At 41.8% G+C, this 25,886-nt stretch overlaps 1 protein-coding gene and 1 pseudogene across 8 annotated transcripts in view; both read left to right on the top strand.

The window, feature by feature from the left end:
• The window catches only part of LOC126284616 (CB1 cannabinoid receptor-interacting protein 1-like), a 908,627-nt gene that overhangs the window by 604,971 nt on the left and 277,770 nt on the right, over positions 1 to 25,886 (top strand). The window lies entirely within an intron of this gene.
• Positions 10,145 to 10,262, top strand: LOC126285696 (5S ribosomal RNA; annotated as a pseudogene).

Raw genomic sequence — 25,886 nt, 5'->3', positions numbered from 1 at the left:
GTACCTGTACACACCATCCAAGTTCTGTTTGACTCAATGCCCAGGCTCATCAAAGCCGTTATTTCGGCCAGAGGTGGTTGCTCTGGGTACTGATTTCTCAGGATCTATGCACCCAAACTGCGTGAAAATGTAATCACGTTTCAGTTCTAGTATAATATATTTGCCCAATGAATACCCGTTTATCATCTGCATTTCTTCCTGGTGTAGCAATTTTAATGGCCAGTAGTGTATGTTCTGTTCGTTTGGAACACGCAGTTTGTGTGATGTTCCCAACGCTCTATTTTGTTCTTTAGACAGCAGTATGGAACTGTGCCGAAAGCATGGCATGGTTCATTTTCTGTCGGGACACAACACTAATCCCACGCTCCTACATCGCATGACACTAAGTAACGATTCAAACCGTACATGCGAGGAAACTGGAACTCCGTAACACACCGTCCTGACTTATAGGTTGTTCAAAAATATACTGCAAACAGGACAACACAGAAATACGTTAACATGTGACACCATACACAACAAACTGCGTAACGAAGACACATGGAAGACACTCAGCACACTAGCCGAGACAAGTAAACTACAGACATCTTAATACGCAACACCAAGAATAACCCCACATCATAGACGAATACGGACGATGGACGAAAGAAAAGCAAGAGTCAATATGCATGTGGTGCAAAAGCCACACAAGCAAATACGTAAATACAGCCCAATCTTAAAGAAAGCTTAGACACGTAAAAGAGCCATCAAATAAACTTATTAGTATCCAAACAAAAGTATATGTAGCACAATCAGACAGTGACTTGTCATTGTACCGCAAAGAGTAACTCTGAACTTGTACTTAGATACACAATGAAACGTCCGCTTGGAACAGTTATACAAGACTGTGCTTAAACTGACACACAATATTTTTAGCGCAACGCAATCTGACTTTCAAAAATCCCTACAAAAGAATGGCCTTGACTAACATTAACCTATACCTTTCACAAATCACTTACATCACCAAAAATCTTCGTTACTCGAACTACTGCAATACAGCGAGCGCCACTACTGCCAGCTAAATAAAAGATTCAAACTACGGAAGGCACCAACTACTGATAGGCATAGTTAGCAAATGAAAGATTTTGATAGAGAACAAACAATGTATTTACCTCAATAGTGATCAAAAGTCATAATGTATATCCAGTCTTACAGATTTCAAAACTCCGCCATCTCTCTCCCCTCATCCACCACTGCTGGCGGCTCACCTCTAACTGCGCAACGCTACGTGCTGTTAACATCCAGCTGCCCAACACTACAATGGCGAGTATTACAACAATGCCAACCAGCCACAGACTGCACAAAGCGCAGCCAGTGATTTTCATACAGAGGTGGTGTTAAAAGTAAAAAAACCTAAACAGCCTACTTACAACAGTTACAATAGTTTAAAAAAAACACCCATTGCAACAACATATACCAGATGCATATAAACGCAGTATGAGATCAAAAATGAGGATTATAATAATTCAGCACAATTAAAAGCGTCTGTAAGTCAACGGCTCGACGAACGTACTGAGATTTTCACCCCCGAAAGCCTAAGGTGGCGAGACGAACCTCTCCCCTCCACTCTGTGCTGTCATCCATTTAGTCTGAATTCTTTCCTATCCTCTTTATGTTTTCTTTTTGTACATAAATTGTTAGGTTCAAGTATTTCCTTTCCATAATTCGTTTTAACTTTATAATTATTTAAAGCTGCAGCATCGTTTCACTTAATTAGAATCAGAAGAATTCATCATGTTTCGTGTATGTAAAAGGTGGTATTCTAAAAGCACGACCTGTTTTAGCATCTAGGTGGTAGGTCTCAGTAAATGGCAGTGAATAAAATAAAACGGAAATAAAATGTGCCGAAAGCCTTCCGGAAGCCAAGGAATACGGTATTTATCTCGGCACCCGTATCTACTGCCTCTTTGAGTCTCGTGAACGCTGGATTTTCCACAATTGCTGTCTTCGGAACCCATGTTCATTCCTACAGAGGAGATTTCCAGGCTCAGAAATGTCGTAACGCGAGCATAAAGCATCTTCCACAATCCTTCAACAGACTGAGTCGGTGATCATGTGAGCATGCGATTGGAATTGACAGGAAATTGCTAATATTGATATGTTACAAGCGACCACTCCACCACCTACTCTGCACACGCCGAGAAAGGTCACGTGAACTGACTACTGATGGAACGTTGAGCCGTTTTTCATTGGCAGCGGCTGCAATTTTCCTCACAAAAGGAGCCTAACTGGTCAGTCCCCTCAACACCCCTTCCCCCTCACCGGTCTTAAACCACCCTTCTCCCACCCACTTCCTCGCTATGCCATCAGATAAAGGCAGCCGCTGAGAACTTGGCTACTCTCTGCAACCCAGAGCTTCAGTTAGGCAAGTTCTCAAAAGTCCGCTGAGCCGAATAAAAAGCCTGTAAAGTAAGAAAGTAAGGAATGAACCCGTTAAATAACTGAATGAATAGGTCAAAGGTTTTGCATTCAGCGGCTTTGCTTAGAGATCGAGTTTCTGAGACCTTCCGGAATTCGGCGAAAACACCCTCTCTGTCTCCGGAGCACGAGAATGAGCGCTCAGAAAAATCCTTTCATCTTTCTCAGCAAGTAACCGTTCTCCACACACTTTTCAATCCAGAATCTTACGTATTTAAATTTAAGAGGCAATGTAATATTTACAGTACCACAGCTCAAAGAGCGTGGACAGAAAGCTTTTGGACCAGATCCGTTTACATTTACATACATACTTTGTAAGCCACGGTAACTGTGTGAGGAGAGTATAATAGTATTATCCACTCCACGTCGCTTCCTCGTAGCGAGGTAAAACTCATTGTTTGCCTCCATATGTGGTGGAGTCCTCCTTGTCGTACACTCACGAACCGCACGCTAGTTATATTGTGGAATAAGGAAATTATGGCACAATATACTTCAAACACTTCTCTAAATTTATCTCCATTGTTTTGTGTGAACAACATCACATTTCGCTCAAGATTTCGATTCAACTTCGCTGAACACATCTGCTGCTCTTTAAGTATACCGACCTATTTTAGTCTCAGCAGAACGTCTGCATTCCTTCGATGTCAGCTGTTGAATTTACTTGATGTGATGTCACTTAGTAGGACATAAAAATTGTTGTAAAGAAAAAATGTTATAATTCTAAAAATGTTTAACAGAAAGTACGTATTTATTGGAGAAAGATATATGGGACAGTGTAATCTGTTAACTTGCCATAGAATGGTTGATGTAAAAGAAAAAGTGAAGTTTTGTGATCCTGTTTGATTACTCTCTTCTTAGAGATGGCCTCCTGCTTTGTTCTGAAAAGCATGAGCCGTACAGTCCTCTTTATTTATAGGAGAAAACGAAGCAGCGTTTTACGTAATTCACACGCAAATATACAGTATAAAACATTTAAGCTGGTTCAAATGGCTCTGAGCACTATGGGACTTACCGTCTGAGGTCATCAGTCCCCTAGAACTTAGAACTACTTAAACCTAACTAACCTAAGGACATCACACACATCCATGCCCGAGGCAGGATTCGAACCTGCGACCGTAGCAGTAGCGCGGTTCCGGACTATAGCGCCTAGAACAGCTCGACCACCCCGGCCGGCAAAACATTTAAGTGTTCGTGGATTTATGTATCACTTAATACTACATGAGATCAGTTGTAACACAAGAAGACTTAACGTACTGATGTCCGTGTCACCTCCATTACGGCTAGCACGAGGATAATTGTCAAAAGAAATGGGGATGCAGCAAACCACACAAGAAGCCAAAAGGTAAAGCTCGAAGTTTATAAAACTTACGAACACTGGACTATGTGAGTGCACCAACGAATCGATGTGCAGAACTTCTAAAGATAGGCGACTCACCGTTGCCTCAAAAGTTTACGTATACAATATAAACATTTCTACTATTAGCAATGACATAATTTTCTCATATGTCTATGAATGTCTTTTCCTTGTGTGGTAGTCATAATTATTTTGTTAACGTATTATAGTGATGAAGACTTCAAAAACTTTATAATTACTGCAGATTGGAATGCACTCGTGAAACATTAATGGATACACCGAAAATTTTCAGGCTCCTTGCAAGATATATGAGTCTTCCATTTTTCGTTTACACAACTCATTTCAAGTGTTTGCTCTTTTATTATCGATTCAAAATACTACACTTAGGTATTAAAGCGAAACGAAAAGAAAACCTCTATATACTTCCCACTCATCATTAAATCGGATATTATCGTGTACTTTATGTTTGTCTTGCATTTACGTATAGCAAAAGGCAGATGTCTTCAGAACAGCAGGTGAAAAAACTGTATAAGCGAGGGTCGACCATGGCGTACAAAATTTCACGCTTGCACAATGTTCTGTCTGCGTGCAGTCCGAGGCTCAAATGTATGTGAATGCCTAAGTGGCCTAACTTCTGAGGTCATTGGTCCCTAGACTTAAGCACCACTTAAACTAACTTATGCTTAGAACAAAACACACACGAGGGAGGACTCGAACCTCCGGCAGGAGGGACCGCGCAATCCGTGACATGGCGCTTCGAACTGCTCAGCCACTCCGCGCGGTTGGCATGTCTCGCTACTGCCCGGTACGTTTCGGCTTTACTCGGTCGTTGCTGGTGTATCATTTACCAGTGTAATGCGACACTTTTTCTCAGAATTTGGTATAGCTTATGTTTGTCACCACGACTTTCTTCAGCTCGCCAGAACCGTTGTGTAACCGCTGCTTTTCCTTCGCTATTTGTTTGTGATATAAAGGAAGTTCACAGGTCTAGTGACTGTTTGTACAAAAAGACGCAGCTAGCGATCTATCGGCACAGTCCTTTAAAAATGAATGGGACTTATAGAGGAGAAGAATGGCGTCTCTCAATATCTATTATATAGTCCCATAATGGACGGATACCACAAATTTCCTGTCAAACGGCATTACCCTACCATGCAGAAACAATTTAAAGATTTAGTTGACGAACAAAGAGCTACAAATTGCAACAATCGACAGACTATTTTAAGGGATTTATCGTTCTGTACATCAAGAAGAATTTTGTGTCACATTTGCAAGTACTGAACACGTGATGAAATGGATCTTGCGAATAATAAATTTTCCGAAGCCGTACACACTACTATATAATCAGTTGCAACAGTTTTTGATGGAATTGAAAGAAGAGTATGAAGACGTTATATATTACTGCAAAGCACATAACGTGCGTTGATTAAGTCAAAGGATATGCCTAAACGAGTTCTTGAATCAAGCCTCGCTCTTGTTGAATTCCTGAAGGGAAAACGGAAGCAAGAACGAAAGTATAAGATCCAGAATTTCAAATAGCGTTGACTGTACACTGCCCTCAATAAGACATGAAAGGAGAGGATTAACTGATTTCTGATGTCATGGCAAAAGAGGACGCATTTAAAACAAAAGCCGCATTGTTGCAGAGACAACTTCCGACAAGGAACATTGTCCATTTCGCTAAGCTCGCTGTCGTTAAAGAAAACGTGAATTTCGAACAATCCATTGTGGTGTTGGAAGAACTAAAGGAATAGCTTTCTAAAAGTTTGAGGAACTGCTAATCGTACATTTGTTTGTGAGATCATTTAACATTTCAGTTGAAAGTATCCCTGCACATTTCCAGGTTGAACTTGTCGATTTTCAAGGTAATTCCTATTTAAAAGACAAATTATTCTACGTTACAACTGTCCAGTAGTTTTAAGTTTCTGTTCTCAGAAAGAATTGTCACCTCTCGATAATAAGGTCTTTCGCCCAAAACAAATGAGTGGGAAGGGCTTCCTCTGGTTATTAAACTAAATAAGTCAAAAATACGTGACAACCTGAATGACGGAAATCTGTGAAACTGCCTGCATGTGTCCGTATGCTTCCAGTTTGCGCCAGACATACATTTTATTATGTTTTCTACCCGCCAAAAGTAGTTAAATAATATAAAAAACGTGTTTCGTTTGTAACATATGTCGTTGAGAAACATGAAATACGAGACACAGTCGTATTTGCCATTTTCCCCCTCTTACTACACTGACAATGCGGGATGGTAGAGGGGGACGTGTGCACTTGTACGAGAGAGATTGGCACGTGTGCCAAGCACTTATGGCAGCCAAGTTCTTGGTCGTCCCTGTCCTAAGTCGTTCCCCATTTCCTTAGTAATCTGGTGACGATACTTTGAAAGTTGTCTGTCAAAATTCCAACTTTGAGTACTGACTTTCTTTGCGTGTTTGATACCTGTATCAGCGCTTTTCTGTTTTCACTTTTTCGTCTAATAGGTGAAAGTTTGATTTAATTTATTACACATTGACTGTCATTGAAGGGCATTACTTTTATTTAATATTGTCCAGGCAAAGTATCAGTTTGATTACTTTTAAAACCCAGTGTTAAACGTGGGTCACTACACGTGTAGTCTTCCCAACTCTAAGAGAAAAAATCTTTAGTAGCTTTACTACCAATGTTTACAGACGACGATACTTTAACCTTTCGTTCAATTGTTTTAGTTACGAATCGCTAGCTTGTTCTTGGCGTAGATCACGTAACCTTAACGTTTATTAATATAAGTTGAATTAATGTTCAAGACTTGTATTATGTTTCAAATTAACAACGTCAGTTTATTGACAAGAATTATTAATAAATAGGTTCACTCATACCATCTCATTCAAAGAAGTTCTTTAATTAGATGTCTAAGCAGGATTCCCGCTAGCATCAGAGATGTTAGATAATATCCTGTCACTTTCGGTAAATAAGTTATTTCTATTTAATATCCGCAAACTGTCATTAACTATGATCACTAGTCGCGTGAAGTCAAAGTTTCCCACTATCACAATTCAAAGTCAGAATCCGGTTAGAATTCTCAATTCAGCAAAGCGTTTATATATTCACACGAATTGACATTAAAGCCAAAGAGATTACTATTCACCTTCCGGTTTATCTAATCTGATAAATGTGCGCCGGCCGCGGTGGCCGTGCGGTTCTGGCGCTGCAGTCCGGAACCGCGAGGCTGCTACGGTCGCAGGTTCTAATCCTGCCTCGGGCATGGGTGTGTGTGATGTCCTTAGGTTAGTTAGGTTTAAGTAGTTCTAAGTTCTAGGGGACTTATGACCTAAGATGTTGAGTCCCATAGTGCTCAGGGCCATTTGAACCATTTTTGATAAATGTGCAAATTAATGTCTTGAATTGACAATCCTCAAAAACAATCTCGTCACGATCTATTCTTGATCCCCGTTTAATAAAGTCCCAATTGTTGTTCTCTAAAGCTGTACGTCCAAAATAACTTCCGAACTAGAACAGACTAGAGACTGGAGTATCGTAATTACAACGTATGGCTGTTTATACTTTAATAAACACTATCTTTGGTGTCCCAGACCTACGCTCTATGACTATAATATCGATTTTCTTACGTATTGGAATAACTATTTTCTACAGCTTTTCCCCCTTCACAAGTTTCTAAAATTTATAATTAAATTTTCCTTTTCTTCTGCTTTCTATACTATATATTTCCCTCTATTTGTTTTTTATTTTTATTTTTTTCGTAATTACTACTTGTGGAGGGACTTGGGTCATTTTGTGAATTCATATTTTAAGGAATGGGAGCTAATTTTGGAGCTATTTTTGTTTTTTCAACACGGAGAGGAGCTGTAGGTGTTACATATCACAGATATTCTGCAAAGTATACTCTGTACCAAGCAGTCGGTCTCTAAAAGCATGGCTCTTTGTCCATTGTCAGTAGGATGCTAGTAGGAAGTTCTTCTCGTGCTGGTTGTAATGGACCAATGACAACGGAGCTGAATCCATTGTTCATTGGGAACGTTATATTTGAACTGACACGAAGGGTGGGCAGATGTTCTGACATAGTAAGATGCCACATTGTTGAGTGTGATTTGACTAGAATTGCAATCAGTCTGCTGGTCATTCGCAGATTTACTATTGCGTCCTCGTCCCTTGGTATGTATTTGAAGACATAGAGAAGTTTTAATTTAGAACTTTGCGTATTCATATCCACATGGAGTTGTTTCGTGTGATTATTAATGAGATGGTTAATTTTCGAAGCTCGGTACAGAATTAGGTTTAAGCTATATTAACCCATTCAAATACTAGGGCATTTGAATTCGTCACATTCTCACTGACAAACAGTGAGCTTATTTCTGTATGTTTTGATGCATATGACGTTGCTTTTCTTTAAATATTTTACACACAGTTATTCAATGTACCATGTTTTTTACACATTGCCGGCCGCGGTGGCCGAGCAGTAGTAGGCGCTTCAGTCCGGAACCTCGTGACTGCTACGGTCACAGGTTCGTATCCTGCCTTGGGCATGAGTGTGTGTGATGTCCTTAGGTTAGTAAGGTTTAAGTAGTTCTAAGTTCTAGGGGACTGATGACCACAGATGTTAAGTCCCATAGTGCTCAGAGCCATTTGAACCATTTTTTTATTATCGAACACTATCTAAATCTTCCTACTAGCTCCAAAATTGACAACAATCGCCATGTCCTCAGCGGGTGTACGCATCACCCTCGACAATGTCGCACGACAGACAGCAGGTCAGGATACAAAACAAAACACTCCCTCTCGGTGCCCATGTGCATAAATATGAGCCTAAAAGTTTGTTCCAGAGAGAATATTTCACTCTGCAGCTGAGTGTGTGCCGTATTGAAACTTCTCTGGCAGAGGTAAGGACGGAAGCAAAACTATGATGGCGGGTCGTGAGCAGTGCTAGGGTAACGCAGTCGGTAAGGGCATTGCCTACGAAGGGCAAGGCTCCTGGTTCGAGTTCTAGTGAGGCACGCAATTTTAATGTGTCAAAAATTTTCAGATACAAATCTGCTAATACCAGCATTTTTTTAAGAGATTCTTACAAAATCTTAAAATTAAGTTTACGATGAAACAAATGTATACGTTCTTATGCTCCAACGGCCAGTGTCGTTTTCGATAAGATAATTTTGGGTGTTAGGGTGCGTCAGTGTAAAACACTAAACCCACTAAATCAGCTAAATTGCAAACATTTTGATCGACTGCCTACGGCTGACAGCCTTGAAAAGGACCGCACATGTCGACCAAAACGTCGGCAATTTAGCTGATTCAGTGTTTTACAATGACACAGCCTAGTACCCAAATTTATTTGATTGAAAATTGATGTTTGCGCTACAAAGGGCTATATCAGTCTTCATCAGACAATGGTGGATACATGTGGGGAGGGGGGGGGGGGGGGAGCCCGCATTGCCAGCCGCGCCGCCCCGTCCCCGCTGCTGCATGGTGGTAGACATCAGAGTGGAATAGGGCGGTGCTATCGGTGCTGGAGTACTGGTTATTCTTCGTGTCCCTGTTAATTCATACCGCTAAAACGAATATCGCACTAGATTAACTTGGAACCACTATATCGAATGGATACATGAAACTACACGTTAAAAATAATTTTGTTTGTAATGGGAAACAAACCGAGGCTTTCTGTCGACGTTGGGCACTGCATGGCACAAGTGAGGAGCGGTACTTGCTTGAGCTGTCTCCAGCTACACATTGCAAAAATGAAGTTACAAATATCTACGGAACACCAGAGAAAATGCGCCTGATGACTCTTAGAGACTGCCGGCCGGAAACGCCGAGCGGTTCTAGGCGCTACAGTCTGGAACCACGCGACCGCTACGATCGCAGGTTCGAATCGTGCCTCGGGCATGGATGTGTGTGATGTCCTTAGGTTAGTTACCTTTAAGTAGTTCTAAGTTCTAGGGGACTGATGACCTCAGACGTTAAGACCCATAGTGGTCAGAGCCGATTGAACCACTTACTACTTAACTACTTAAACCTACTACTTAACTACTTAGAACTACTTAAACCTAACTAACCTAAGGACATCACACACATCCATGCCCGAGGCAGGATTCGAACCTGCGACCGTAGCAGTCACGAGGTTCCGGACTGAGCGCCTTAACCGCGAGACAACTGCGGCCGGCATTCGATAATATATTTCCTTAATTTAATTACATTAATTAGGTTCCGAGTAGCTATGAAAGTCAAGACTAATTAGTAATGGAACGAGTCACTAGATGATTCACAGCTCATGAGAGATTAAAAAACCTAAAATGGCAGTAAACATTTAAGAAAAGATTTAGAATAGCATATACGTACAATAATGGCAACGGCCTTGCCGCAGTGGATACACCGGTTTCCGTCAGGTCACCGAAGTTAAGCGCTGTCGGGCGTGGCCAGCACTTGGATGGGTGACCCTCCGAGCCGCCACATGCTGTTGCCATTTTCCGGGGTTCACTCAGCCTCGTGATGCCAATTGAGGAGCTACTCGACCGAGTAGTAGCGGCTCTAGTCAATGAAAACAATCATAACGGCCGGGAGAGCGGTGTGTTGGCCAACCGCTCCTCCCATCCGCATCCTTAGCTAAAGATGACACGGCGGTCGGATGGTCCCGATGGGCCGCCTGTGGCTTGAAGACGGAGTGCTTATACGTACAATACGTATTGGCTCTTAACGATTTCGAGAAACTGCTGAGCAAAATAAAAGGAATGTTCCACAAGAAACGCTTTCAATTTACAAGAGGACCGCGTCTACCCGCAACATCCATTTCGTCCAAATTTATGGTCCACGCAGAGCTTTGCCAGAGATGAACGTGACTGCAGTGGGAGCTCCAGAAAATGACGCGTTTAGAAATAAAAACTTCGAGAAAAAATAACCATTAGAGGGAGAAGCAAGGAAGATATAAGAAGCAAACTAGCACCTTCAGATGGGACATTCTCTGAAACAAGAATACTGATAACAAACATCGCCTTTAATATGAGGCAGAAATATCTACATCTGTAGCACAGTACAGCATGGCACACTTATTGTACTCCATTCGTTTCTCATTTTCATCGTCCTAACATCGCCAGTATTCAATTTGATGTAAAAGGTTTTTGGCGCAGGTCGTGCGAGACATCAGCTATTTATCTTTACATAGTTCCCAGGCAGCAATTGGTTCAGCGGAAATAGTACAGAACGGTAATACGGTAATTCGAGGATCGTGTGCTAATGCGGGAACTTTCTTTTATTTTCAATTTTTATATTACTTAGACTACAAATAAAACGAAACAATGCTCAATATTTTACTTATTAATATCTTCAAACTGGCATGAAAAGGGAAGTGAAAATAAAATTTGAGATTGCGAATGATTTCCAAGAAATGACTGTACTTACAGCGGTCACAAGGGCTGTGCAAATAACTTTCCCGGAAGGGATTTTAATTAAAGCTTATAGGGCTTCCGCTAGCTTCATTTTGTCCTTTGAACAGCCCTCTGCAGATGCACGCAGAAAACAAGCTCAACTGTTTTTACGATGAATATTTTCCCAGCACGGTAAATCATCAATTGTAAAATAACTAAAGAACCTAATTTTGTATACGAAATTCTCGTATACGCCTTACAATCCCTTTCTGAAAATTCATTTACAGTCCCAAATTTTTCTTTGCCTTTCCTTTTCATGCCTTTTATGAAAATAATAACAAATATGATATATTGCTCATGATTTCGGTTCATTTGAAGCATAAGTAATGTAGAAACTGAAACTTGGAAAAATTTTCCACTTAGGGTCTCGATCCTACTGTTCGGCGTAGGGTAAGTAATCAAAATTGTTGTTACTTCGTTACGTTGTTATGAAATGATACTTAGATTGTCTGCGCCTGCTTTGCACCTACCTATGCCGTTTACAAAACTATTTTTGCGGTCAGCCAGAAAGCTATGGAGAACGTACTGTTCATAATTTCCAGTCTGGACCTCCACATTAATTTTCGTGCTCACTGTCAGAAACCGTCCCTGCTTGTTATTATTGAGCGGGATGAACTATAACTATAAATAGAAGTTTAGAGTTTTAAGTGACTGATATGTTCTTTAAAAAGTGACACGCACAAAATATACAATGATATCCTCTATAATAATAAAATAATAATAATAATAATAATAATAATAATAATAATAATAATAATAATTGGACTGACGTCCGCAACAAAAAACCAGAAAATCCAAAGAATACTGCAAAAGAAGGTAAAACACCCCTGATGAAATTCTGACTGAGATCAAGCCATCATTAACCGCTGAGTCGCCTTCCAAAAATACAACAGGCACAAATCACCAGAAACCCAACAGCACTTCCTCAATGTCCGCAAGCAGACAAACAGAACCATCAGGAAAACAAAACGTGACTACATCACTGAACAACTCAGATCAATAGAGGATAACTTCAGGAACTTCAACAGTAGTAATATCTACAATACTTTCGCGAGCAGAATTAAAGGTTTAATTTTTCATGCTTTCCCGGCGATCTGTTGACATCTTGGATATCCGGTTGGATTCCCGAATATCCAGAATTAAAAGTTACTCACCGCATAATCTGAAGTTCAGGAAACCAGAAGGAAAACTTGCACTCACCAACCAAGAAAACTGCGAAGACCTGGCACCGTACTTTTCCGACCTCCTCGACTGCCCCCAACCACCCGAACATTTCCAACACCTAGTCCCAGAGCGCACAAAACCAGATGCAGAGCCGCCAACACAATAAGAAATCCACCAACACATCAAGAAACTCAAGAATGGAAAGGTATCAGGAGAAGATGCAATCGTCGCAGAATTACTGAAAAATTTGGGGCCTAATTGCTTCAGAAAAACACACAGATGATCCAAGAAATCTGGCAAAGTGAAAAACTCCCAGACGACTGGAAATGTGCACTCATCCACCCACTCCACAAAAAAGGAAACAAATCCGACGTAAATAACTACAGAGGAATCTTCCTCTTACCCGTCCCTTACAAAATGCTCTCCGCCTGCCTCCTACAACGCACACAGGAACAGCTCAAGCCTCTAATTGGTGAATACCAGACAAGGTTTAGGCAACACAGATCATTCTCTGAACAAATTTTCAACCTGAAATTCACATTAAAACTTCCAGCCACATGAAATCTCCCAACCATCTGCACATTCGTCGACTTCAAGAAAGCCTACGACTCCATCGATCGACAATCCCCATTCAATATTCTCGAAGAAAGCCATCTTGAACCGAAAACACAACGACTCATCCGACAAACCCTAACCGACACAACTTCCAAAGTCGAGTTCAGAGGAGAAATCTCCCAACCTTTCCTCATCAAAACGGCGTCCGACAGGATGACGGACTCTCCCCACTATATCGTTCTCGATAAGGTCGTCAAAGAATGGGAAAAGGAACAGAAAAAAATGGGATAACATCAATGTCATATGTTTAGCCTTCGCTGACGATCCTGCGATCCTCACTGAGGATGAACAAACTTCAGTTCGTCAGATCGAAGAACGCAAGGAATGTGCCGTAAAAGTCGGGCTCTAAATCTCTTTCATAAAAACTGAATTTATAGCCAAAAAACACATCAAAACAGAAAATTTGATCACAGAATACGGCACAATAAACAGAGTCAATCACTTTAAATACTTGGGTGAAATCAGCGAAGCCCCGGGAACAGAAAGATTACTCCAAAAAGTACGTGAAGTCAAAATTCGAAAAGTATAAGGGAAAATTGCGAACATCTACAACAAAAGGTGCATGAATATCAAAACAAAAATTCGACACCGTGCGACTGTCATCATACCTGAAACACTGTATGGAAGCGAGACCCTAAACCTCTATTACAAAGGGGATCTCGACAACATAAAAAAAGTTGAAAGGAAAATCATTCGCAAAACCCTGGATACAAGGCTCCCAAACGAAGGATATAGACGACTGAAGTTCTATGGAAACATCGTGAGACTGGGTGGCAACAGATTAACAAAGAAAATTCTAATGTACTCACAGGAATTAAAAACGACATCAGTCTGGACCAAAAAATTTCTAACTGATCTCAAAAGTGCCAGCAGCACATCCGCAGACATCGCAGTTCGAAAGATCTTCAGACAGAAGATCCACTGCTGGGAAGTTGGACCAGGAGAAATAACCCAATAGATCTACGGGAAAATGGAAAGAAGAACGTCGAGCTAAACGTAACGAGAGGATGAAACAATTCTTGAAGGACACTAAAAATAACAACGACAGATCGTAGTTCGCTTTGTGTGATCCTCTATGCATCTAAACAATTTAAATAAATAAGTAATAATAAAATGTATATCAGAAACAGCGCCATAAACAGTTCACAGGCTACTTCTACGGGAAGTTACAAATAAAATGGTCTATTGCCCTCTCGTGTAATCACCAAAAGTTAATTGCTCAGCTTAAAAGTGGAAAACAATCTCGTCACTCGCCATACAATTTTGTTAGCATTACAGGCGGCACACAAACAGTTACCTCCATGAAATTTAAGCAATTCAGGATGGTGTACAGTCCTTGCGGTTTTCCTTCCTACTGCTACCGAAAACACATACAAGTCTGCCCAGCTCTGACGCCATCCGAGGCACAACGCAAGCTGACGTTTGTTTGACTGACGCGAACAGATTAATATCTGGGTGAGAAGTGCGTCCCTCCACTGCCTCTCTGGCTGCATTTCGATATGGGTGCACCAGACTACCAAACGGAACATCTGCTTTGAACCACCCGCCCTAGGCACAGGTAGCAGCTTCTAAATGGACCCTGACTCAGATACGTATTAATTAATAGCTCTGTTGTTTAACAATTTACAATCGTCTAAATTTATATATAAACAGAGTGAAGACCAAAAAAGGAGGTGCTCGTATTAAAAAGAGTTTAAAACAAGGATGTAGCCTTTCGCCCCTACTGTCCAATCTGTAAATCGAGAAAGCAATGATGGAAATAAAAGAAAGGTTCAGGAGTGGAATTAAAATTCAAGGTGAAAGGATATTGTCGCAGAAGAAGCTGAGCCGGCCGCGGTGGTCTAGCGGTTCTAGGCGCTCAGTCCGGAACTGCACGACTGCTACGGTCGCAGGTTCGAATCCTGCCTCAGGCATTGATGTATGTGATATCCTTAGGTTAGTTAGGTTTAAGTAGTTCTAAGTTCTAGGGGACTGATGACCACAGATGTTAAGTCCCATAGTGCTCAGAGCCATTTCAACCATTTTTAGAAGAAGCTGCGTAGTACCGTGGTGTAGTGTTTGTTGAATTGAGGGTCCTGCATTCAAAACTCACCTGGACTGTACCATTTTAATTTCTATATTCTGTTCGAGTACATTCTAGAAGTATCCACAAGTGTGAAGAATGGTTGTCCTGGAATGTTCTGTTGCTGTTTATACACTGTACGTGTTCTGGCCAGAGGCAGTTCGCTCCGCGCTCTTGTATGAGCAATTGCTGAATAAACCTTCGTTAAGTGAAATTAGTGTTCGTCATTCATCTAAGTACACCTTCTTCCATGTGACAATATCAATGATACGATTAGCTGATGACATTGCTATCCTAAGTGAAAGTGGAGGACGATTACATGATCTGCTGAACGGAATAAACAGTCTAATGAGTACACAGCATGGACTGAGAGTAAATCGAAGAAGAGCCAAGGTAATGAGAAGTAGTCGAAATGAGAACCGCGAGTAACTTAACATCAGGATTGATGGTCACGAAGTAGATGAAGTTAAGGAATTCTGCAACCTAAGCAGTAAAATAACTAACGACGGATGGAGCAAGGAGGACATCAAAAGCAGATTAGCTATGGCGAAAATGGCATTCCCTGGCCAAGAGAAGTCTACTAATATCAAATATCGGCCTTAATTTGAGGAAGAAATTTCTGAGAATGTGCGTCTGGAGTACAGCATTGTATGGTAATGAAACATGGACTGTGGGGAAACTGGAACAGAAGAGAATTGAAGCATTTGAGATGTAGTGCTACAGACGAATGTTGAAAATTAAGTGGACTGATAAGGTAAGGAATGAGGAGGTTCTACGCAGAATCGGAGAGGAAAGGAATATGTGGAAAACATTGATAAGGAGAAGGGACAGGATGATAGGACATCTGCTAAGACATGAATGAATGACTTCCATGGCACTCGAGGGAGCTGTAGAGGGCAAAAACTATAGAGGAAGACAGAGATTGGAATACATCCAGCAAATTATTGAGGACGTAGGTGGCAAGTGCTACTCTGAGATGAAGAAGTTAGCTCAGGAGATGAATTCGTGGTGGGCCGCATCAAACCAGTCAGAAGACTGATGACAGAAAAAGTCAAGTTTACTTTAGTTACTAAAACTGTTTTAGCTCGACTGCATTTAAACGTTGCGAGCTGGAATTTTTAGAACGGGACCGACAGTAGAAGATGGCCTCTGAACTGCCGCTTTAAGATACCTTCTAACAGTTTTTCTTCCAAAAAAAAAAAAAAAAAAAAAAAAAAAAAAAAAAAAAAAGTAACGTGAAACTTGGTACAGCTGCATTATTGCATGAATGTAATCGAGTGCTGTAATTAGAACTTTCTATTACAAATACAATGATACTTAATATCTCATTAATAAAGTAAATAACTTGAAAACTAATAGAGGAAGCTTACTGATGTCACATATTTAATGTTTTTATTTGAATCTGAGGCTACATACCAATTTCCAGCTTTCTGAGTTTAATATTTAGCGGATTCAATTTTTCGTAAAAATGCCGAATTTAACCAAAATATTGCTCTGATCAAGTTGAGATTTGTAATTATGACATATATTTGCACGTTCTGGACAGCATTTAGCTTTGTGGTCTTATTATTCAGTGCCTCTTATGTTTTTCTTAAGTTCGTATATTTTGTGTAATACATTCACTTTGATAATTCTAAGACCTTACAGTGCTAACATTAACATAAAGAAGCATACACTGACGAAGTTTCGAAAACTTATTTTAATTTTTAATTTCACTCTTACAGGGTGTTTCAAAAATGTATATTTGAAACGGCAATAAAAACTAAACGAGCAGCGATAGAAATACACCGTTTGTTGCAATATGCTTGGGACAACAGTACATTTCAGGCGGACAAACTTTCGAAATTACAGTAGTTACAATTTTCAACAACAGATGCCGCTGCAAGTGATGTGAAAGATATAGAAGACAACGCAGTCTGTGGGTGCGCCATTCTGTACGTCGTCTTTCTGCTGCAAGCGTGTGCTGTTCACAACGTGCAAGTGTGCTGTGGACAACATGGTTTATTCCTTAGAACAGCGGATTTTTCTGGTGTTGGAATTCCACCGCCTAGAACACAGTGTTGTTGCAACAAGACGAAGTTTTCAACGGAGGTTTAATGTAACCAAAGGACCGAAAAGCGATACAATAAAGGATCTGTTTGAAAAATTTCAACGGACTGGGAACATGACAGATGAACGTGCTGGAAAGGTAGGGCGACCGCGTACGGCAACCACAGAGGGCAACGCGCAGCTAGTGCAGCAGGTGATCCAACAGCGGCCTCGGGTTTCCGTTCGCCATGTTGCAGCTGCGGTCCAAATGACGCCAACGTCCACGTATCGTCTCATGCGCCAGAGTTTACACCTCTATCCATACAAAATTCAAACGGGCGACCCCTCAGCGCCGCTACCATTGCTGCACGAGAGACATTCGCTAACGATATAGTGCACAGGATTGATGACGGCGATATGCATGTGGGCAGCATTTGGTTTACTGACGAAGCTTATTTTTATCTGGAAGGGCTTCGTCAATAAACAGAACTGGCGCATATGGGGAACCGAAAAGCCCCATGTTGCAGTCCCATCGTCCCTGTATCCCCAAAAAGTACTGGTCTGGGCCGCCATTTCTTCCAAAGGAATCATTGGCCCATTTTTCAGATCCGAAACGATTACTGCATCACGCTATCTGGACATTCTTCGTGAATTTGTGGCGGTACAAACTGCCTTAGACGACACTGCGAACACCTCGTGGTTTATGCAAGATGGTGCCCGGCCACATCGCACGGCCGACGTCTTTAATTTCCTGAATGAATATTTCGATGATCGTGTGATTGCTTTGGGCTATCCGAAACATACAGGAGGCGGCATGGATTGGCCTCCCTATTCGCCAGACTTGAACCCCTGTGACTTCTTTCTGTGGCGACACTTGAAAGACCAGGTGTACCGCCAGAATCCAGAAACAATTGAACAGCTGAAGCAGTACATCTCATCTGCATGTGAAGCCATTCCGCCAGACACGTTGTCAAAGGTTTCGGGTAATTTCATTCAGAGACTACGCCATATTATTGCTACGCATGGTGGATATGTGGAAAATATCCTACTATAGAGTTTCCCAGACCGCAGCGCCATCTGTTGTTGACAATTGTAACTACTGTAATTTCGAAAGTTTGTCTGCCTGAAAATGTACTGATGTCCCAAGCATATTGCAACAAACGGTGTATTTCTATCGCTGCTCGTTTAGTTTGTATTTCCGTTTCAAATATACCGGTCATTTTTAAAACACCCTGTAGATTATGGTGCAGTCCTTCGTATATTAAGCACAGGCGCGTTATGACGACTTGGCCTTTGGTAGCAGTGAACTGGGGTAAGCGCCCTCACACTTGCTCGCTCTTACAATGATACAGCTCTTGTCCTGCCTTTGCACGACCCTCGGATTACCGTTCTGTACTCTTTCCGCTGCAATGACCGCCGCTTGGAAACTACTCTAACCGATGTCACAAATGCTAGTGATTCTAGACAGTTGGCCATCTTGAGCTCCCACTTCCCTCACTTTTATCTCACTTTTATTTCTGCCCAAGCCCAGCACATACAAAAAATTTAGACAAAATCGGTGACGATGCGTAATCGCAGTCCGCTAGTTAGATCTGAAAATCGGGTTTATATTAAAAAAAACTAACCTAAGGACATTACAGACATCCATGCCCGAGGCAGGATTCGAAACTGCGACCGTAGCAGCAGCGCGGTTCCGGACTGAAGCGCCTAGAACCGCTCGGCCACAGCGGCCGGCTGACACGGAGGATAGTGCGACTGCAAACACTTATCTCTGGCACGCTCCCCGTGAGACCCACATTTCCAACTTTCTGTCCACACACTACATTCGTAGTGCCCTGCCCACTTTACTCATTACGCGCAGCAGTCAATCTAGCGATTCCCTTAAGAGTTTGAGCGATGTGAGTGCATCCGCACTAAGGAAGATCATTGGCCGGTAAGCCTTATCTATCTGAAGATGTTATCTGTTCTTTGGAACGTGTTCCCCAAGACAGGATGGAGGGAGTGAAGCAGGTCAGAAGAAACTTTTTCGTAGTGGAAATGAAAACAGGACTTTTTCAATTAAACCCTTGGATGCCACAGCAAAGAATAAAGTTGGTAAAGACAGAGAAAGGAACGCAACACAACGGAGGAATATCTGGCGGATGCGAATCAGCAAAGGAAATTCTCTAGCAATGGAATTTATAGAAGCAGATTTTAGGTGACCGAATTTTGGTCTGCTGTCAATACTACTTCTGCAGCCTTTGCATCAAGATGAGTTCCAAATAAAATGTGAGAAGCGGAAAAATCTTTAGGAGACGGTGGACTATAGCCTTCCACTTCAGCATGAGCTCTTTAACAATGTATCCCATTCCCAGATAGCAATAACAACAGTTGTAAGAAGAGGGAGTGGAGAAAGAAGAAGACGTGGCCAAAGAAGGGGACGAGGAAGACCGAAAATTGCACACCACAGTGGTACAGCATCAAGTGTGTAGTCCAGCAAGGGCATTCTTCAAGGATTACCACAGAAAGAAATCATTATGAATCTATTGACACTGACTGTCAGGGATTATGGAAAGTCAGTATGAATAATCTCTCTTGTGTGTTGGAACCACATCAATACATTTTCGTTATGATATTTTCATTTCATTTGGTATTTACTTCCTTTTATCTAGGTTGTTATATTAATTTCACTTTACTTACTCACATCTCTTTGTTTTATAATGAACATGTATCATAGTATGTATATCATGTATATTGTATCAAACAATCTTCAAGATATACCACAGTAAATAAAATGTTTTTGCACTTGTACCTGTTTAACTCTAAAAAATCAAGAATATAAGTATTTTTAATATGTTATAAAAAGTTATGTAGGGGCGTTGCAATCTTTAACTGTGCCTACAATTGTACACTAACTAATTAACCATCAGGAAAAAATACGTTCCGATAGTAGCTGATGTAGTTAATGAAGAGCCATTGAACTTCGGCAGTCGGTTACTTAGTTTGCTTCAGCAAGCGCTTGTACCACCTGCCCATCAATTATGCCTCATTCGTCTCGGCTCTGCTTACATGCGTACCTTGCAACGTCACTTCAGCTGTGCCCCAGGATGCATTCATCTCACTGTGGCAGTGGTCGTAATGTTTTAGTCTCTCAGCGTATATTGGCTTTTCTGCTTACAATCTGCACGTTGCCAACAGCAGAGGTAAGCCTGTTATAGGAGACGAATTAATTGGAAGAACGTGCCAAACGAGCACCGACTACCGCTCTATGCCGTACTCAACGCTGTTGAATTTGCAGCCCGCTCACGGAGAGAACTCGCGCATGCAAACCAGTTTATGCGTATTGAGTTAGGCTGTGCACGGCTCTTTCCAATAGGGAAGACTGCTGAAGCGACGGGAGACACGTCTTAACTGTGTAGCACGACCAGTGGAGCTGTGCGTCTGGATCTACGTGCTTCTTTGCTCATTACTTTGTACCACATCCTCGAGAGAGGAAATCAAAGCACACTGCGTGACTTTATACTATCCATGTATGTTTCATTGTTGCATCAGCGTCTTATCAGTAGCTTGCCAACGCCGCAACGATGCACTGGCTTTGGTGCGTGCATCGCACTCTCGAGACGAGTAAGTGTGGGAACACATAGACAGCCGGTAGTCCGCATGCTGACTCACTGCGCCGTGCGCAGTTGTCGAGCCATATATATATATATATATATATATATATATATATATATATATATATATATATATATATATATATATATATAGTTAGTTCATGATATCCAGTATTACAAATTTTCTCTTTCTGATGGACATACGTCCAGATCGTCCGCTCTCGAAATTCTGCCATCTCTCTCCCCACTCCCACCACTGCTGGCGGCTCACCTCCAACTGCGCAACGCTACGCGCTGTTCACATCCAACTCAATACTACAATAGAGAATATTACAACTATGCTAACCAGTCACAGACTGCACACAGCACAGTCAGTGATTTTCACACAGAGCGCTACGTGACGTTACCAACATAAAAACCTAAACAGCCTACTTACATTAGGACAACACAACACCCAGTCCCTGAGCTTTCCCTTGTTACGTCTAGATTACTGTGCATGAAATATAGCTAACAAATTGAATTCTTCTTTCAGCTTGGGAGGAGATCTTTGTTTACCTTTATTCTCAAGAAAATGGATTATACGAAGGTGTGATGCAAAGTAATGCCTCCGAATTTTTTATGTGAAAACTCTTAAAGCCTTTTAAATAAAACAAGTGTGATAAAAATTCCACATCTTTATTCTTCATGTCTACGTATTGATTTCTCAACACAGTCGCCCTGGCCGCGAACACGTTTCTCCCAACGAGAGATCAGTTTATTGGTATGTCATTGTACAGGGAGGTTTTTCCACCGTGTACAAACTCTAGGGACTGATCGATGAGAGGATACGGAACAAAAATGGTGTAATGAACTTATGTTCGGAATTGCATGGTTTCCATGCTAGAGACCATTCGTTCAGTCAAACGTTGTTACAGAAACTGCGTTCTAATACGGGCTGTACCACGCAAACACGGTTACAGTGTGTGCTGAAAATGGTTTCCACACGTTACGTGCCGCGGCACTTTCTGTCTCACAAGTTCACGTCGGCCAGGCTGCATACGTACAGTGTCAAAGAAGCGTGAAAACGGTACTTCAGTGTCTCCACAGCTGGAATGGGCTGTGCATACCCGATACTTTTGAGATGGCCACATAGTCAGAAACTGCACGGGTTGAGATCCGGTGAACGAGCAGGCTATACAACTGGACGCCCTCGTCCGATTCATCGACCAGGGGAGACACGATTGAGAGGCGTCCGGACATTAACAGCGAAGTTAGTTGCAGCCTCCACAGAAACGTTCGAATCATCAATGGCATTTTTTTCCAACAGGGGAGGCAAACTCATCCGCAAGGAACGCCGGTGGTTCCGGTCTTTTACGAGACGTGGAAGGAAGACGTCCAGAAATTAGGTCGCCAATTACCGCGACTTACATATTCCGGCTGCTCCGATGCTCATGATTCGCTGTCATCATCCCATGGTGGTTTTGCCTACTATCAAACAGAAAACTGTTACAAAAGTTGAAGATACCACTCGGTGTAAAGGTGGCCTCATCTGTAAATAGCATGGATGACACAAATACCGGAATTGAGCTTATGTGGTGAAGAAACCTGTGACAAAACTGCTCCCGGTGTCGAAAGTCTGACGCTAGTAAGCCCTGCACACGCAGTAAGTGACAATCGTAGTAACAATGGTGGTGGAGAATGTTCCATACGGCTTATCCTGTACTAATGGACCAATTGCCTGGTACTGACATGATGGTCGCCTTTCACAGTGTTAATCACATTTTCCTTCAAGTCTGGTATCCAAAGATTTCGGGTACGTCTTTCATGATTTCCTGCTTCCTGAAACGACCCTGTGTCAGACAAACGGCGAAGCACTGTTGCAAACATTGAATGCTGTGGTCTCGATTCGAATATGGAACCATTGTGTACAACGCTGTATCACATCCACTACAAGGTGAGTCAGAAAGAGAAATGAATCGGACACATAATTACCAACTGCTATAGCAGGAGAGGGCGCTATGGCATGACTTGTGGCGAACAGTATAGTCTCTAGTAGCAAACCATGCATGTGGCTGCATGGTAGAGCGCATATTAGACCGCAGTCTCTGTAACAAAGTATTATTGAATAAATGGTCTCTAGCATGGAAACCATGCATTTCCGTATCCTCTCATCGATCAAACCCTAGAATTCGTACACGTTAGAAAAAGTCACCATGTAGAATATTTGATTTTATTGACAGAGCCACAAATTCACTTCTGCGTTCACCGCTTTGTCACTATCAAGTTCTTGGACGTGTTCTTTCAGTTTCGAAACAGATGAAGCACTGTATAGAGGGTGATCGGTGACAGTAAACCCAAGGCGTCAGATTGTTGCGGATGTCGCAGCGCTCGTATGGGATCTGACAACGTCATACTGAAGGAGGGGATGCTCCGTATGTGGACAAATTCTTCTAATTCGAAACTCGATTATAGCACGCTGTTTCTCACGCATCGACTCAATTATGCTACACACCGCCATGTTATACACTGCAATCTGGAACCCTGTAGCGCCAGAGGACTGGAAATATGTAGACTTGAAGAATGAAGATGTAGAATGTTAATCACGTTTATTTTATTTAAAAACGCATAAGAGTTTTCACATTGAAAATTCATAGCCATTACTTTCCAGCACCTCCTCTTTTGTAGTGTGTGTTAGCTTTCTCTGACGCCCGCTTAAAGCGAGAATGAAATATTCACAGCATACGATGTACCTCCTAAATGGATCGAGATGTTGTCAACAGTTTTTGGCAAATAGTAACGCGCAAATAACAGAGTATTTTTGCCACATTGTTAATATGTGTAATTTCCTTATCCGCTGCCGTATAAGTAACTGCAGACTTTTTGATGTAATAAAGTAATTTTTAAGGGTCATTGATAGCCGGTGAAATAAGAATTACTGTGGTGTTGCAACAATACAAGTGAAGAAGTGACACATTTATTTTCATAACGAGAATGTGGTTTGGAAATTTGTGGTAAGGTCTTATGGGACCAAACTGCTGAGGTCATCGGTCCCGAAACTTAACCACTACTTAATCGAACTTAAACTAACTTACGTACGTTGACAAAACACACACACACACACACACACACACACACACACACACACACACACCCATGCCCGAGAGAGGACACGAACCTCGGCGGGGGTGAAGGGGTGGGGGTGGGGGGGGAGGCACGCGAACCGTATGATAAAATACTGCTTCAGCAATTCTGTGGCAATGATAATTGCATTAGCATGTTAACGAGGTGTGTGTATTTGTGTATTGTGTATTAAACCGGGTACCTAGAAGCGACGAAGATGTTTTTTTCCCGCCGTAGCCCTCAGTGGTTCACAACCCAACAACAGGCCACAGCAGTCCACCCACCCTACCGCCGCCCCACACCAAACCCAGGGTTATTTTGGGGTTTGGCTCCCAGCATGTCTCCGCTTTGAATACGAATGCAATATTTCGACTTCTGAAATAGAGAATAGTTTTTTGCGATAATCGATTTTTAGCATTCTTCTGTTAGCATTTCAGTTTATTTCAGCTGAGAAATTATGAGGTCTGCAAAATGATTTTCTCGATAGAAGAAAGAATTGAAATTGTGGAGGCATATGTGAAAACAGTTTCAATTAAGTAAACTCGCGAAATTTTCGGGATCAGGTATTCGGATAGAGGACTACCAGCAAAGAGAGCAATACAGAGAGTTTATAAAAACTGGCGCATCTAAGGTTTGTGCAAAACGTAAAACGATTAAGAATTTCTTCAGTTCTGACACCATATGTTATTGCAGAATTATTAAGAGCCCAAAGAAGTCTACACGGAAACAGACGTACGTAAGTAGGAACACCTGCAAGCGGAAAGTTTTGATACGAAGTCATATCGCGTGACGGTTGTGCGGCAGTTATGGGAGGATGGGCGTCAGAAACTTGTAGGTTACCTCACGTGGCTTTTGAATAACCTCAACGATGGTTTTTAGACCCTTTCCAGTACACCATCAGTAATGAAGCATGGTCTCATATTTGCGGTTATGTGAATTCGCAGAACAAGAGGTACTGGGCAACGGACAACCTACATATTGTGCGTCAGAAACCACTCCATGATGAAAACATCGGCGTTTGGAGCGATGTAACAGGAAAGCGCATCATTGGACCGAAATTTTTAGACACTACCCTAAACATTGTTGCACATACGAAATTTTTGATACATTTTGTGCTCAACTCACAGACTATGAAAGACAGTACTGCTTCTCCAAGCAAGACAAGGCAAATGCTTCGCGTCTAAGGTGTCCCTGGAGCTTGTCCATGATGTGCACTGAGGAATGAACTGTCAGCAAACATTTATGGCCACCACATTCGTCGGATCTAACAACATGAGATTTTTTTCTGTGGGGACACTTGAAGAGCATGATCTATGAAACAAATCCAAACACAATATAGGAATTGAAAGACAACGTCAACCGTGAAGTTGCCGATATCAGTATCCGAACTTCACGCCAGGTGTACCTGAATGCTTAGATGTGCACATTTGTATATTGTAGGGGGTATTTTTCACTGCATTTTTTATTGAAAACAGATGGCAAGTCCATATCATCTCGTCTTTTCTATATTTTCATTGCAGTTTGTACTTACACGAGCTATTTACATCCACATCCACAAAGATACCCGACAAGTCACCGTATGGTGCATGGCGGAGGATACCCTGTACCACTACTTGTCATTTCCATTCCTGTTCCACTAGCAAATAGAGCGAAAGAAAAACGAATGTCTATATGCCTCCGTATGAGCCCTAATTTCTCGTATCTCATATTTGCGATCTTTACACGCAATGTACGTTAGCGGCAGTAGAATCGTTCGTCAGTCAGCTTTAAATGACGGTTCTCGAAATTTTATTGGTGTGTTTGTCGAAAAGAACATCGGATTCCCTTCAGGGACTCCCATTTGAGTCCCTGAAGCATCTCCGTAACACTTGCGTGTTGTTCGAACCTACCGGTAACAAATCCAGCAGCCCGTCTCTACTTTGATGTCTTCCTTCAATCCAACTTCGTACGGATCCCAAACACTCGAGCAGTACTTGAAGAGTAGGTCGCACCAGCGTCCTATATGCGGCCCCCTTTACAGGTGAACCACTCTTTCCCATCATTTTTCCAATAAACCGATTTCGACCATTTGCCTTCCATATCACAGTGCTCACATGTTCGTTCCA

Source organism: Schistocerca gregaria, chromosome 8 (genome assembly GCF_023897955.1).
Source record: "Schistocerca gregaria isolate iqSchGreg1 chromosome 8, iqSchGreg1.2, whole genome shotgun sequence".
Lineage (NCBI taxonomy): Eukaryota > Metazoa > Arthropoda > Insecta > Orthoptera > Acrididae > Schistocerca > Schistocerca gregaria.
This window is presented reverse-complemented; position numbering and strand designations above follow the sequence as displayed.